This window comes from Hemitrygon akajei, chromosome 24 (genome assembly GCF_048418815.1).
Source record: "Hemitrygon akajei chromosome 24, sHemAka1.3, whole genome shotgun sequence".
Classification (NCBI taxonomy): Eukaryota; Metazoa; Chordata; class Chondrichthyes; order Myliobatiformes; family Dasyatidae; genus Hemitrygon; species Hemitrygon akajei.
In genome coordinates this window covers 12,982,104-12,997,640 of record NC_133147.1, presented here as the reverse complement: position 1 = coordinate 12,997,640, position 15,537 = coordinate 12,982,104, and positions in this window count along the sequence as shown.

Here is a 15,537-nt window from a genome sequence, read left to right as displayed (position 1 = left end):
AGTTCACAGCTTTCTGCGGCTTATTTTGATCCTGTGCAGTGCCCGTTCCCCAAAATCAGACAGTGATGCAGCCAGGGAGAATGCTGTCCACAGTAAATCTGTAAGAATTTGCGAGTCTCTTTGGTGAATACCAAATCTTCTCAAAGTCCTGACGAAGTATAGCCACGATTGTGCCTTCTTTGTAGCTGCATTGATATGTTGGGCCCAAGAAAGAAAAGAGACTGCAGGTACTGTAAACCTTGAGTAACACACACAAAATGCTGCAGATCAGTTAGCATCTATGGAGGGAAATGGACAGTCGACTTTTCAGGTCAAGACTTTCATCAAGACTGAGTAGCTCCAGAGACAATTTACAATTGATTTTCAATCCTTTACTGCTATGCAGGGATTCAGACTTCTGCTCTAGTCTGTTAATCAAAATGTGGTGTTTAATTGGTCTGCAAAGTTATATCAGAAATATATATATATATATATGCATTTTAATATAATTCCAATATATGTCTTGATTACAGGAGATTGGATGTCGTAGAAGGTGTTGGTGAGGCTTAATTGCGAGTATTGTGTGCAGTTTTGATCACCTACCTATAGAAAAGATAGAAATAAGGTTGATAGAGTACAGAGAAAATTTGCAAGCATGTTGCAGTTTAAGTGGTTCAGCATGCCCTAGATAGCCTGTTTCTGTGCAGTACTTTTCTATGACTCTATCAGTGTTCAGGCATAATGAAGAGAGGGGCCAAATGGTCTTGTAGGAGCCACGTATCTATTTTCTTTCAGTATTGTATTTTGTGCTGTATGTTAATAATGGGTTACAGTCATTTGTCACGTGAGTTGGGGACCTAGTTGAAATGTGTGAGTATCATCACATATTCACTCTTTGTGCTGTTTGTTTAGTGAGGGACAGACTGAGCAGGGTTTGGATATTTTTTGTGGACCACGAACTTTGCTTATTTCACCAGTTTTGCTAAAAGTCACTAATTTTGATCACACGACTGTGCTGGTTTCGTATTAAAGGATGGAACGTACTTTTTTCAACTTGGAACTCAGTTAGCTGGAAGCGCGTGATATGGTGTAAATTCCCAAACTCAGTCCCTCCATGATTTGTCTGGTTTTTCAAGTAACCGCTACAAGTCTGTTCTGTTCTATTGTATTTCTACATTGCTCTCCACGTGCATTAAAATGTAGGGAGCATGTTGTAATATTGAAAGTAAAACTACTTACAGTTGAAAAGTTTCAACAATAAAACTGGGGAAAAGAAAGTCAGACAGAACATTACAGGAACTCACCATCCAGGAAACGAATTTTGCTGACATAAGAAGATTCATTTGAGAGATGTTATGATGAAGGAGCTGCTGAATTTCACATTTGGCTGTCTGATGTATCCCTTCCACTGCAACGATTTTTCAGAAACCTGATGCTGTTTCAGAATGGGAAGTCCATGACGAAACACGTCAAAGTCAGAGCAGATGGTGGACACGTGACCCTCACCACACCTGCTTCACAATCGATGAGGTCGTGGGTGATCTGATCTTTACAGCTCCAAGCCTCTAACTAGAAACACGAGGGATTCCACAGAGGCCAGAAATCCTGGGCAAGACCACGGAAATGCTGGAGGAACAAGGCAGGTCAGGCAGCATCAACGGAGGGGGAGAAAGCAGTCAATATTTCAGGCTGAGACCCTTCATCAGGACTGGGAAGGAAGGGGGAAGAAGCTAGAATAAGAAGACGGGTGGAGGGGAAAGAGTACAAGCTGGTTATAGGTGAAGCCAGGTCAGTATATTTTTTTAAACTTAGTGCAATACAGCGCAGAATAGGCCTTTCCAGCCTTCCGAGCCATGCTGTCCAACAACCCCTAATTTAACCCTAGCCTATTCATGGTGTAAGTTCTTCTCCATGGATTGTCACCTTGTCGCGGTGGAGAAGCTCGTGTGGTCCTGAGATCCCAAGAGCAATGCCGTGTGGAGCTGTGCTCCTGGTAGGGTCACCCATGGCGATAAGGTTTAGGGTGACAAAGAACAATCCAACCAAGACCTCAACGGTGGAACAGGCGGACGAGGTTCCTTCGAACTCAACGGCTCTGAAAGCGGATGAAGGCTGCAACAGGTCCATCAGCTCCAATCATCATTTGGTTGATTTGTGAAGTATCGTGCGCTTCTTGAATTACAACATCAAGTACACGTTAAACAAATACACGCACAGGTGTGTTCGCTCTGTGATAGATCAACAGAACGAAGACCTTGAGGGATAGCCACAACATGGTGTAGGTTAGAGGGGCATAGGTTTGTGGGACACTGGGGTGTTTTTGGGGCAGATAGAACCTGTACTGCCAGGACAGGTTGTATTTGAAACAGAGGGGCAATAATCTACTGAGTAAGTTAGTTGAGGACTGCTTAAACTAGGGAATGAGGGGGGGGAAGGGAACCTAGAACAGTTCAGGCTCATCTGTTTAAACTCCTTGGTGGAGAATAACACATTATTACGTAAACTGATTATAGGCTTCAAAAATGCAAATGCTTCAGAATAGGATGAAAATCATCAGTAATAGACTAAGAATGGCCTGTATAAATGCAAGAAGTATTCAGAATAAAATAAATGAGCTAAAATTATATGCAAATGTGTATAAATATGATCAAAATTGGACAATCCACAACGGGGGGCCGGGGGGGGCATGAAATGAGCTACTTTTAATCAGGGTGGTTATTGGCAGAGTTTTGTGGCAGTTTTTCTGATTTGAGGAGCGACCAATCAGCAAGAGGGATTCATTAGGAAAGGCCGATAAGAATATTTCAGCTTCAAGCGGGAGCAGCCATTCATTTGGAGTATGGCAGTCTTTAGAGTGGCTTTGGCTAATCGGCTGAGGCAAGATCAAGCGTGGGTGAGGAAGGATCGTCTTGTAAGTTACTCGCTCTGTGTTCTTACTTGTTTATTCCTTGTCCATTACATAGAAACATAGAAAACCTAAAGCACAATACAGGCCCTTCGGCCCACAAAGCTGTGCCGAACATGTCCCTACTCAGAGTGTGGTGAGAATGGCTCTGGGGCAGTGTTTTGCACTGCATGTGGGACGTGGGAAGTCTAGTAGACCGCCACTCTCCCGAATAAACACATTTGCACCAAGTGTACCAAGCTACAGGTCCTGAAAGAACGTATCAAGGATTTGGAGCTGCACTTTGATGAGTTTTGACTCATACCGGTGAATGATGAGGTGATTGACAGGAGCTACAGGGGGGTAGTCACATCTAGGTTGCAGGAGATAAGTAATAGGGTGACTGTCAGGAGAAGGAAGGGAAATGCACAGCCTGTGTAGACTACACCTGTGGCCGTCCCCCCTCAATAATAAGTATATAACTTTAGATACTCAGCAGGTCGGGCAGCATCCGTGGAAACAAGCAGTCAATGTTTGGGGCTGAGACCCTTCGTCCGGACTGAAGAGGGAGGGGGCAGGGGGCAGGGGCCCTATAAAGAAGGTGGGGGGAGGGAGGGAAGGAGAAGGCTGGTAGATGCCAGGTGAAAAACCAGTAAGAGGAAAGATTGCCACCCACTTCAACTCTGCTTCACATTCCCATTCGGATATGTCCATACATGGCCTCCTCTACTGCCATGATGAGGCCAAACCCAGGTTGGAGGAGCAACACCTCATATACCCTCTGAGTAGTCTCTAGCCCCTTGGCATGAACATTGAATTCCCCAACTTCTGATCATTACCTCCCTCTCCCTTCACCCATGCCAGTTTCACTCTGCCTCCTCCTCCAGCTGCCTATCACCTCTCTCATGATTCTGTCTTCTTCTACAACCCATAGTGCTTTCCCCTCACATTCCTTCTTCACCTCTCCTGCCTATCCCCTCCCTGCTTCCCCCCACCCCCCACCCCTTGATCTTTCCTCTTATTGGTTTTTCACCTGGTACCTACCAGCCTTCTCCTTCCCACCTTCCCCCCACCTTCTTTATAGGGCCCCTGCCCCCCCTCTTTAGTCCTGACGAAGGGTCTCGGCCCGAAACATTGACTGCTCATTTCCACTGATACCGCCCGACCTGCTGAGTTCTGTGCTGTACGTGTTGCTTTGACACCAGCATCTGCAGTGCACTTTGTGTTAACTTTAGACACTATTGAGGGTGATGACTAGGGAGAAGGTTCTTGGGAAACTGAAAGGTCTGAAGGTAGGTAAGTCACCTGGAACACGGATGGCCTGCTCTTGTCAGAAACTTTCTAATATTCTAATGTTCTAATCCTGGGACAATTTTCAACGACCAACAAACCTACCAACCAGTACGCCTTCGGACTGTGGGGGTAAACTGAAGCACCCGGAGGTAACCCACGCGGTTATGGGGAGAACATACAAACTCCTTATGGAAAATGGTGGGAATTGAACCTGGGTCACTGGTTCTGTAAAGGGTTGTGATAAGAGTTATGCTACCCTGCCGCCTAACTTCTGATTGACTTATAATCCAAAAATCTATCTATCGCAGCGTTGAAAGTAAAAGATCAGTATCCATAGCTCCCTGAAGTGAAGAATTCTAAATATTTACAACCTCACAAGAGAGGAAATGATCTATTTTTCACTTTCAAATGGGTTTCACTTCACCTATAGCTCTATTTTCCTGAACTGTGGGGAAAACCTCTCAGAATCTACACCATAAAATCCCCTCAGATTTGTAAACCTTTTAGTAAGTAGATCTTTCACCCACATAGCACGCTAGTGTAGTGGTTAGCACAACTCGTTACCATACAGACGACTGGGGTTCAATTCCTGTCGCTATCTGTCAGAAGTCTGTACATTCTCTCCGTGACTGCATGGGTTTCCTCCAGGTGCTCTGGCTTTCTCCCAAAGTCCAAAGATACACCAGTTAATAGGTTAATTAGTCATTGCATATTGTCTCTAAATAGGTTAGGATTAATAGGAAGGTTGTTGGGCAGTGCAACTTGTTAGGCCAAAGGGCCTGCTCCATGCTGTATCTCTAAATAAAATAAACACAAATAAAAGTATTTTTAATGCTTGAACGGCCAATTCACTGTCTGTAAGGAGTCTGTACATTTTCCCCGTGAGCACATGGATTTCCTTCGGGTGCTCCCATTTTTTCCCACAGTCCAAAGATGTGCCAGTTGGTAAGTTAATTGATCATTGAAAATTTTTCCGTGATTAGGCTAGGAGCAAATTCAGTACTGCTGGATGGTATGGCTCTCAATCAATAAATGGATAAATTTTAAAAGAAATCCATCTCATTTACTATCAACACAAGCTTTTTGATTGTCCCCTCCTTCCTGACAAGCGGTTCAAATCATAAACTGTAAGTCTCCTGCAACCCACGCGAATGCTCCCAGCCGCTTCGATGAACTTCCCACTCCCGGCGTGAAATGTCTGTCCGAGGCGCAGGCCGCTTTCAGGCTGGAGGAGCCACATTTCTAATTCCGTCTGGGTAGCTTCATCCTTCGTGGCATGAATGCTGATTTCTCTAACTTCTGGTAATTCCTCTCCCCCCACCACCCCTCACCCTCTCCGGGTGTGGTCATCTGCTGCTGTGGCTCATCCACTTCAAGGTTCGAGGTCTTGTGCATCCAGAGATGCTCTTCTTCACTCCACACTTGTAAGGTGGGCTTATATGAGTTACTGTTGCCTGAACATTGAACCCATGAGCACTATTACACCACTTTCTTATTTCTATTTTTGCATTATTTATTTATTGAGCTATATATGTACAAATGTTTGTATATATCATTTTTTCCCCCCTCAGCCCTTATGACTGGTGTGTGTGTGTATTTTTCCCTCAATCTCCCATCCTCTACCAGAGGCCTGGGAGCTTGAGGGTTCAGTCCAGTATCCTTGCTGTTCCTAATGCTGTGCTCTTCTGGACCGAGATCTCAGATGTTGTTCCCAGGATTTTCTGGAGCCACTCTCCCAGTCCAGGTGTCACAGCTCCAAGTGCTCCCATCACCACTGGGATTACTCTGCCTTTAACCTTCCACATCTTTTCCATCTGCTCTTTCAAGCCCTGGCGTTTCTCCAGCTTCGCACATTCTTTCTTCCTGATGTCACTGTCATTCGGGATTGCCACATCCATGACTATTGCTTTCTTCTGTTCCTTGTCCAGTATTACTGTGTCTGGTTGGCTGGCCAGTACCTGCTTATCAATCTGTATTTGGAAGTCCCACAAGATCTTAGCTCTGTCATTAGCTCCACTACCTTCTCTGGTGTTTCCCATTTGGACTTGGGAGTGTCTGATCCATACTCAGCACAGATGTTCCTCACAATTCCTGCAGCTTAGTTGTGCTGTTCAGTGTATGCTGTCCCTGCCTGCATCCTGCACCCTGCTACTATGTGCTGGATGGTTTCAGTGGATTCTTTGCATAGTCTGCATCTTGGGTCTTGTCTGGTGTGATAGACCCCCTGATTCTATTGCTCTCGTGCTCAATGCCTGTTCTTGTGCAGCCATGAGTGCTCTGTGCTCTGTGCTGTCCCTCAGCCCTGCCATTTCCAGCCATTGGTAGGGCTTTCTTATGTCAGCCACCTCTGATATCTCATACATCCCAAAATGGCTGCTTTGACGCATCTAGTGTGGTAGTGTAGTGGGTATTGCTCGCCACTCTCGCTTTCAGCTTCCACCGCCGGCTAGCAGTCTCCCAAAGAAGGAGAGCTGAATGTGTAAGCCTCTCTCTGTCTCTCCAGTAGCAAGCCTCGTGTAGCGCCTCCTTTTTGGTGACACACGGAAACTGAACTCCTTTCAGACTCAGGCTGAACTACAGAGGACGGGGAGGAGGTCTGGCCCCTGTACATATAGTACGTAGGCCCACCGGGGTGTGGACACGCCCTGGTGCTCGTGAACCAGATCCCCAGCAATGGGTGAATAGCCCCACTGCCTTGTGGGCACCCTTGGGAGACGAAGGCTACGGGAGTAAACTTAGACAGCAAGTGTGGAGTGGAGCCCCAAGGCGGCTGGACGTCATTGAACATCCTTCCGGCAGCTCCTGTGGCCAAGCTGGTGCCGAACGTATTGCTTCATAACCTTTCCTTTGGTGAGGCCGAGAGGGGATCTTGACGACTGGGCATCTCAGGATCTCCATACCGTCCACCCAGGTTTGTGATGATAATCATCGCCCATTGACCTTCGAGACAGATGGATGCCACATCCCATCCCTGGTCTTCTGGCACTTCCATTTCCATACCCGCTGCCTGCTGTTTGAGGTACAATTTATACATAAGTCACAGTTTTTTTCTATATTATCATGTATTGCACTGTACTGCTACTGCAGTGTTAACTCATTTCACGAGGTAAGTCGGTGATGTTAAATCTGATTCTGTTCGATGAATGTGGCAGGTGTATACTACTGTACTCTTTATGATTAACCATAAAATCCGGACGTCTTCAGCTCGGCAAAATAGGATTTACAGTTTAACATTTTTTCTTTGCTGACAAGAAGTTATTGAAAGGGCCCATCGCAAACACTTGCAGAGGTGACCTAGATCTGAATGTGTTTGGTGGTTATGGGACAGTGGAGTGGTTAAGCCTCTATCGGATAAAAGTTTACCTCCCTGAAATATTGCCCCTTTCTCTCTCTCTCGGCCGATACTACTGAGCATTTCCGGCAGTGCTCTATTTTAATCTCAGATTTCCTAACTCTGCGTTATTTTGCTTTTGGTCTGTTTAATGAGCAGCCCACACATATTATTCTGCAAAGCCAGCTCATTTTCCGTTTATACCGCTACATGGCTTGGCTGCTGATGATTTCGCAGAATCTTAGAGCAGTGTGAACCAATCTGACCTTCCAGTGCTGTGCTGATGGAAAGTTTTACTGTCTGAGATGCCATCTTTCAGATGTTCAAGGTAAATGCACTGGTTCAATTTAATATCAGAGAACGTACGCAGAATGCAACCTGAAATTCTTACTCTTCATAGACATCCATGAAACAGAGAAAAACCCCTAAAGAATGAATGACAGAAAATGTTGGAACCCCAAAGCCCCACATCAGCCCTCCCACACACACACACACAGCAGCAAAACATCAACCCTCAACCCCCCCCCTTGCTTCAGCAAAAGCATCTAACCCCACCCCCTCACACCACCAGCCACCATGCAATCAATAGCAAGACCCCCAGACACCATGATCTAGAGCCCATCAAAAACTTCTGTCCATCCCAAAACTTTGATGACTCAGACTCTGTTTGGTTTTGCTGATTGAGGAATAACCCCAGCATTCCTCTCCCGGAATGATCTCTCAGATTCTGTATGTCCACCTGAAAAAGGAGACAGTGTTTAAAAGATGGTTTAAAAACTTATCACGGTTACCTGTCCACTATGGGAAAGCCCTTCGCAACACTGATCACATCTCCTTACAGCCTGGTATGGGAACTAAGGAGGGGGTGGGACCACTCAACGATATAGGTGGGAAGAACTGAAAAAAATGTAAGTGTTACTGCATGCCCGTGTGCGCCCATGTTTTTTATTTTCTGTGCTGTCACTGTCTCCATCCAGTTCTCCTTGTTTTAAGTGTGCTGAGCCACTTTCAATGGAGAGGGAGAGGGAGAGGGAGAGAGAATCATTGCTTGCCAATGATTTAGGTGATGGAATTGATGGGTTTGTGGCAAAGTTAGACAGGTGGAGGGGTAGGTAGTTCTGAGGAAGCAATGCGATTGCAGCAGAACTTAGACAAATTGGAAGGATGGGCAAAAAAGTGGCAGACGGAAAACAGTGTTAAGAAATGTATAATAATGCATTTTGGTAAAAGGAACAATAGTGTGGACTATTATCTAAATGGGGAGAAGATTCAAACATCAGAGGTGCAGAGAGACTTAGGAGTGCTCGTGCAAGTCTCCCAGACGGTTAATTTACAGGTTGAGTCTGTGGTAAAGAAGGCAAATGCAATGTTGGCATTTATTTCAAGAGGAATAGAATATAAAAGCAAGAGGATAATACTGAGCCTTTACAAGTCAGGCCACACTTGAAGTATTGTCCACAGTCTTGGGCCCCATATCTCAGAAAGGATGCGTTGTCACTGGGGAGAGTCCAGAGGAGGTTCACAAGGATGATTCAGGGAACGAAGGGGTTAATATACGTGGAGCGCTTGGCAGCTTTGGGCCTGTACTCATTGGAATATAGAAAATTTCAGAGGGGGTTTGGAGGAATTGGATTGAAACCTACCGAATGTTGAACGGACTAAATAAGGAGAATAAAGAGAGGATGTTTCCTATGGTGGGGGTATCCAGAAATAGAGAACACAGCCTCAGAATTGAGGGGCGACCCTTTAGGACAGGATTTTTTTAGCTATAGTAGTGAATCTGTGGAATGCTCTGCCACAGACTGCGGTGGAGGCCAAGCCCGTGGGTATATTTAAAGTGGAAGTTGATCGTTTCCTGATTGGTCAGGGCATCAAAGGATATGGCGAGAAGGCAGGTGTATGGGGTTGAGTGGGATCCGGGATCAACCATGATGGAATGGTGGAGCAGACTCGACGAGCTGAATGGCCGAATTCTGCCCCTATGTCTTATGATCTAATGGACTGTGGGGAAATTTCGACGGAAACACAGGTTGTAATCGGCCATCCCAAGAAAGCGCTGAAGCTTCCGTTTCGTATCAGGCACAGGGAAGGAATGTTCTGCCTCGTCCTTCGCATCAGCTGGACGCACTCGACCCCGGCCAACGACTTTGGCCAAACAGGTGACCGACTTTCCGAAGTCACACTCAGGCAAATCAAGGCCGCGCCTAAACGTGTAACTACGCCGCTGGCGAGTCTCCGTGTGCGACGCCAGTCAGCAAAATAGGCCACCGGGTCATCTAAATAAGCCTCGCAAGTCACAAGCCGTTGGATGCTGCAGGTGCGATACGCATTCCAAATGCCATGATGGATTACTGGCAGAAATGGTCCGGTGTAACAGAGACAGAGGTTTCAGCGGCACGATAAATTAGCGGGTCCTGCCAATCTCCTTTTAACAGGTCAATCTTACTGACAAACTTAGCTAAACCTACTCGGTACCATGCAATCCGACAGTGGAAGTGGGTCTGGCACCGTAACACCACATACTTTCAGATCATCTGTGCAGAAACGGGCAGTTCCATCGGTTTTGAGCATCAGGATGCAAGGGGGGGTCTCCACGGACTGGAGCTAGGACGGGCTAGCCCGTGATTGAGCAGGTAGGTTACCTCCCGCTGCAGCAATACTTTTGGTGGGGTTCACCCGGTACATATGCTGTTTAATAGGTTTAGCACCACCCCAGCAATGTCATGCTCCAACATACTCGTTCCAACAGGCACATCAGTAAACAATGCCGGATAATCCTGGGTTAACATATCTAACTTGCAGTGTGACCACCGACCGGGAAGTTCCTGTAGCGTGGAAGAATTCCACAATCTGGCGCACTGCTCCGGGGCGTTCCGCAACATCAGGCCATCTTCATCCGTGCTACCAGCTAGCATAGAAACGGCGGCTGCAATGGAGCCGGCGGCCCCTACTTGCGAAGGGGGAACTCCCACTCTCTGCTTGCGATCGTAACACGGCCTTAATTTCTGAAAGTTTCCCAGCGGTCGCGTAAGGACCTGAAACGCTGGGAGAGCCGATCCAGAAAAGGGAGGAAATGCCAGAACCGAATCCCCAGTCCCCAGCGGGATTCCTAGGGACTCCGTACGGTTTATAACACCAGACATAATACCAAAGGAATGCCAGTGTCCTAGTCTCTGCCACGTTCCCAACAATAGGCACGCAGCATTAACTTTAGGGTTTGATGGTTCGCTCTAGCTCGCCCCGTGACTCGGGGTGATCGGCATCCCAGCCCAAGCCATCGGGCACAACTGGCGCCCACTTACGCATAGGCAAGCCACTTTCCTCAGGGTAATCACTCTTTTTACCCCTGACGGTATGACCATCCCTCGCAGCAGACCAACGCAAAGGGAGGGAGGGACCTGCCCATCGAGCTGCTGTTGGCTGCTCGCGGGGGGCCGGCATCTCAAGCATCGCACTGGAATTTCCTTCGGGAGCTTCACAGCAGAGTCCGGCGCGACCGGAGCCAGGTTGAGGTGATACAAAGAGGGAGCCCGGTGAATTTTTCTGTTTACATGTACATAGTCATATAACGTGTATAGAAATGAGACAACGTCTTCGAACCAGGTGTAAAGCACAGAACACACGATAACTTATGTAGGTATGAACTTATGAAGTCCACCCCTCCTACAAATGACCAGGTGCTGTGTCTCTCCGTGGCCGACGTGAGAAGAACCCTGTGCAGGGTCAACCCACGGAAGGCTGCTGGACCAGTCAACATCCCTGGTAGAGTGTTCAGAGGATGTGCAGACCAGCTAGCAGATGTTCTCACTGACATCTTCAACATCTCCCTGAGCAGCGCCACCATTCCAACGTGCTTCAAGGCCGCCACCATCGTCCGGGTGCCAAAGAAGACTTCAGTGTCCTGCCTGAATGACTACCGTCCCGTTGCACTTACATCCATCATCGTGAAGTGTTTCGAGGGGCTCGTCATGAGGCATATCAAGACCCTGCTGCCCCCCTCACTGGATACCCTGCAGTTTGCGAACCGTCCCAACCGCTCAACAGGTGACACCATTGCCACCACCCTCCACCTGGCCCTAACCCACCTGGACAAAAAAGACACATACGTTCAGATGCTGTTCATAGACTTCAGTTGAGCATTCAACACAATCATCCCTCAGAAACTGATTGGAAAGCTGAGCCTACTGGGCCTGAACACCTCCCTCTGGAACTGGATCCTAGACTTCCTGACTGGGAGACCTCAGTCAGTCCAGATTGGGAGCAGCATCTCCAACACCATCACACTGAGCATGGGGGCTCCCCAGGGCTGTGTGCTCAGTCCACTGCTGTTCACTCTGCTGACCCATGACTGTGCTGCAACACACAGCTTGAACCACATCATCAAGTTCGCCGATGACACAACTGTGGTGGGTCTCATCAGCAAGAATGACGAGTCAGCTTACAGAGAGGAGGTTCAGTGGCTAACGGACTGGTGCAGAGTCAACAACCTGTCTCTTAATGTGAACAAAATAAAAGAGATGGTTGTTGACTTCAGGAGGGCATGGAGCGACCACTCCCCGCTGAACATTGACGGCTCCTCGGTGGAGATCGTAAAGAGCACCAAATTTCTTGGTGTTCACCTGACAGAGAATCTCACCTGGTCCCTCAACACCAGCTCCATAGCAAAGAAAGCCCAGCAGCATCTCTACTTTTTGCAAAGGCTGAGGAAAGTCCATCTCCCACCCCCCATCCTCATCACATTCTACAGGGGTTGTATTGAGAGCATCCTGAGCAGCTGCATCACTGCCTGGTTTGGAAATTGCACCACCATCTCAGATCACAAGACCCAGCAGCGGATAGTGAGGTCAGCTGAGAAGATCATCAGGGTCTCTCTTCCTGCCATCACGGACATTTACACTATCTGCTGCATCCGCAAAGGAAACAGCATTATGAAGGACCTCATGCACCCCTCATACAATCTCTTCTCCCTCCTGCCATCTGGGAAAAGGCTCCAAAGCATTCAGGCTCTCACGACCAGACTATGTAACAGTTTCTTCCCCCAAGCTATCAGACTCTTCAATACCCGAAGCCTGGACTGACACCTTGCCCTACTGTTCTGTTTATTATTTATTGTAATGCCTGAACTGTTTTTGTGCACTTTATGCAGTCCGGTGTAGGTCTGTAGTCTAGTGTAGCTTTCTCTGTGTTTTTTTTTATTATGTAGTTCAGTCTAGTTTTTTGTACTGTGTCATGTAACACCATGGTCCTGAAGAATGTTGTTTCATTTTTATTATGTACTGTACCAGCAGTTATGGTCGAAATGACAATAAAAGTTGACTTGACTTGAGGTAAAGATAAAATTAACAGATGAATCACACATAAATCACAAACTAAAGTGCATTTCTATTAAATATTGTAAGGTATGGAACAGATTAACCAGTGACACTTGAAATACAATGCGGACGGGAGTTCAAAAGCCTAATGTCCTGAGGCAAGAAACCGTTTCTCATTGCGACCATCAGGTGGGAGACTACCAAGTATAAAATCATGAATGGTCACGATGAGAAATGGTTTCTTCCCTTAGGACATTAGGCTCCTGAACTCCCGTCCGCAACGTATTTCCAGTGTCACTGGTTAATCTGTTCCATCCACTGCACACCAGACCGATTCTCCTGAACCGGTCCTCCAGGCCCCCACCTTCCTGTGGGTGCACAACACTCTTTCAGCGTCCACTGGTGTGTCTGTGGGTGTCTCCGCAGACCCATCTTTTATCCCCACTGACGGGGTATCAGCCATCCATCAACTCAATATGTCCATGTCCATCAAACTAGGTCACTCCCTGCTACCTCAGCAAGAATGTTAATGAGCAAAGAAGTGTCCTTGTAGCAAAAGATTGCTTACCTTTCCATCAGTGAAGAAGCCATAATACTTAAATCATTTGTCTCTCTCTGTTATCTGTAGCAGATGTCTCTACCTCTGTTCTTCATCTCTCTCTCATTAACAGCATAGTTTCAAAGTGGGGGGTTAGCTCTGGACCCCATTTCCATCTGGTTCATTCAGCACACATAACACCCCCACCCTTCAAAGAATTTTCACCGGCTGAAAATTAACTAGTAAGGCACATTACAGAGTCTAATATAATACAGAAATGGTCATTAACTACAAGAATAACACAGATATACTTTCAAATTAACACCTGGATAAACGATCAGCAATTACATTGTCAGTCTCCTTTACATGTTGTATTTTAATATCAAATTCTTGTAACAACAGACTCCAACTTAATAACCGCCTATTTTAAAAAATACCAATGGGTTGTGATCAGTATAAACTATCAATGGTTTCTGTGCCGGACAAATGTAAACTTCAAAATGCAGTAATGCCAGGATAAGTGCCAGTAATTCTTTTTCTACAGTCGAATTAATTCTTAGCTTAGGTGTATATTACAAAGTGTGAACCAATACATGTGTGATTATAATGTAGTACATTACAGAAGTTCGTGCAAATACTAATCTCTATTTTACTTTTAAACTTAACATTCAGTCAATCTACTATGACCTTGTCCTTATTACTCACATGCTTTGTTACAAAAAAAAAATCAAATTCCTGCAGAACCAGATCTTGTTATTCAAAGTGGCATTTGGTCAACCCTTGCCTCTTTTCCACTTAACTCTCACGTGATCCGCTGGCTCACCAGCCCAGATTAAGCCTTCACAGACTCCCTGCGCAGGAGCTAGCTTATCACTAATGTTTTCCAAACTAAGCTCACTTGCTGAACTTCCACACCACTCATTAATTTTAAGCAGGTCATTAATTTTATCTTCAGGATCTTTAATTCTATTAGTTTCCAGTTTAACACCTGCAGGTGATCCCTCTTGGTCAAAAGAACACAAGTTTTGCCTCTCCAAATCACATACCTGAACAACATCAAGTTGTTTATCCTTAAATTTCAAAACAAACTGTAATTGATTCGCAGGCACCTTGTTATCAAACCACTGTCCCTTCAGCATAATAATGGACGCTGCCTTTCTGAGACACCACTCCTTGAAGATGCCCTGGGTACTTTGTAGGCAAGTACCCAAGACGGAGCCGACTAAATTTACAACCTTCTGTAGCTTCTTTCGGTCCTGTGCTGTAGAAATGAATGAATTACAGTATTCATCCCCCATTCACTGTCACTTCACACCTCCTACCCACACTGACACACTCCTCTCCACAGTCCCTCACCACCCCTCCATCCCCCATTCACTGACACTCCACACCTCATACCCACACTGAAACACTCCTCTCCACAGTCCCTCACCACCCCTCCATCCCCCATTCACTGACACTCCACACCTCATACCCACACTGACACACTCCTCTCCACAGTCCCTCATTTCCGATACCTTTTATCACATTTACCTCCCCAGTCTCGGTCTCAGCACCGAATTCTAACACCTTCCTCAGGATCAATGACTGACCAGCCCCCAGTATCTCTCCAGATCCGCAGGGAACTGGGGTCTCTCCCTCCTTCATGGATACCATCCCTTCCGAAATAAACTTCTCGCGCCCCTCTTGGGCTCTACCTAACTTCGCCTTCCTCATCGGTCTGTTGACCAGCTCAATGCAACCAGTCGGAGATGTCGTCTTTCCTTTTCCTGTCTCCTTCTTTGGAGCAAAGCACTTAGATGCTTTGTGACCAGCTTTCCCACAATTATAACACATGAAACTGGGAAACTTCCTGCCAGCCTGCTTTTCCTCCTCCTTGCCTTTTCCAGTAGTCCCTGGCTTATTCTCTGCCTTAGCCGGTGGGCTTTCTCTACCATCCCTACTGCCTCTCTGGTAGCTCTTATTTGGGGGAAATTTCATCTTGTGGGTTAAGGCATACTCATCTGCTAACATGGCAGTCACGGACAGAGTCTCTGTCTCCTTCTCGTCCAGATACGTCCTCATACCTTCAGGGACACAACCTTTGAACTGCTCAATCAGCATTAGCTGTAGCAGTTTGACATAATCCCCAGTGACCCCTTTCGAGGCGCACCGACGCTCACAATACATTTGCATCTCACGGGCGAACTCTAAATACGTG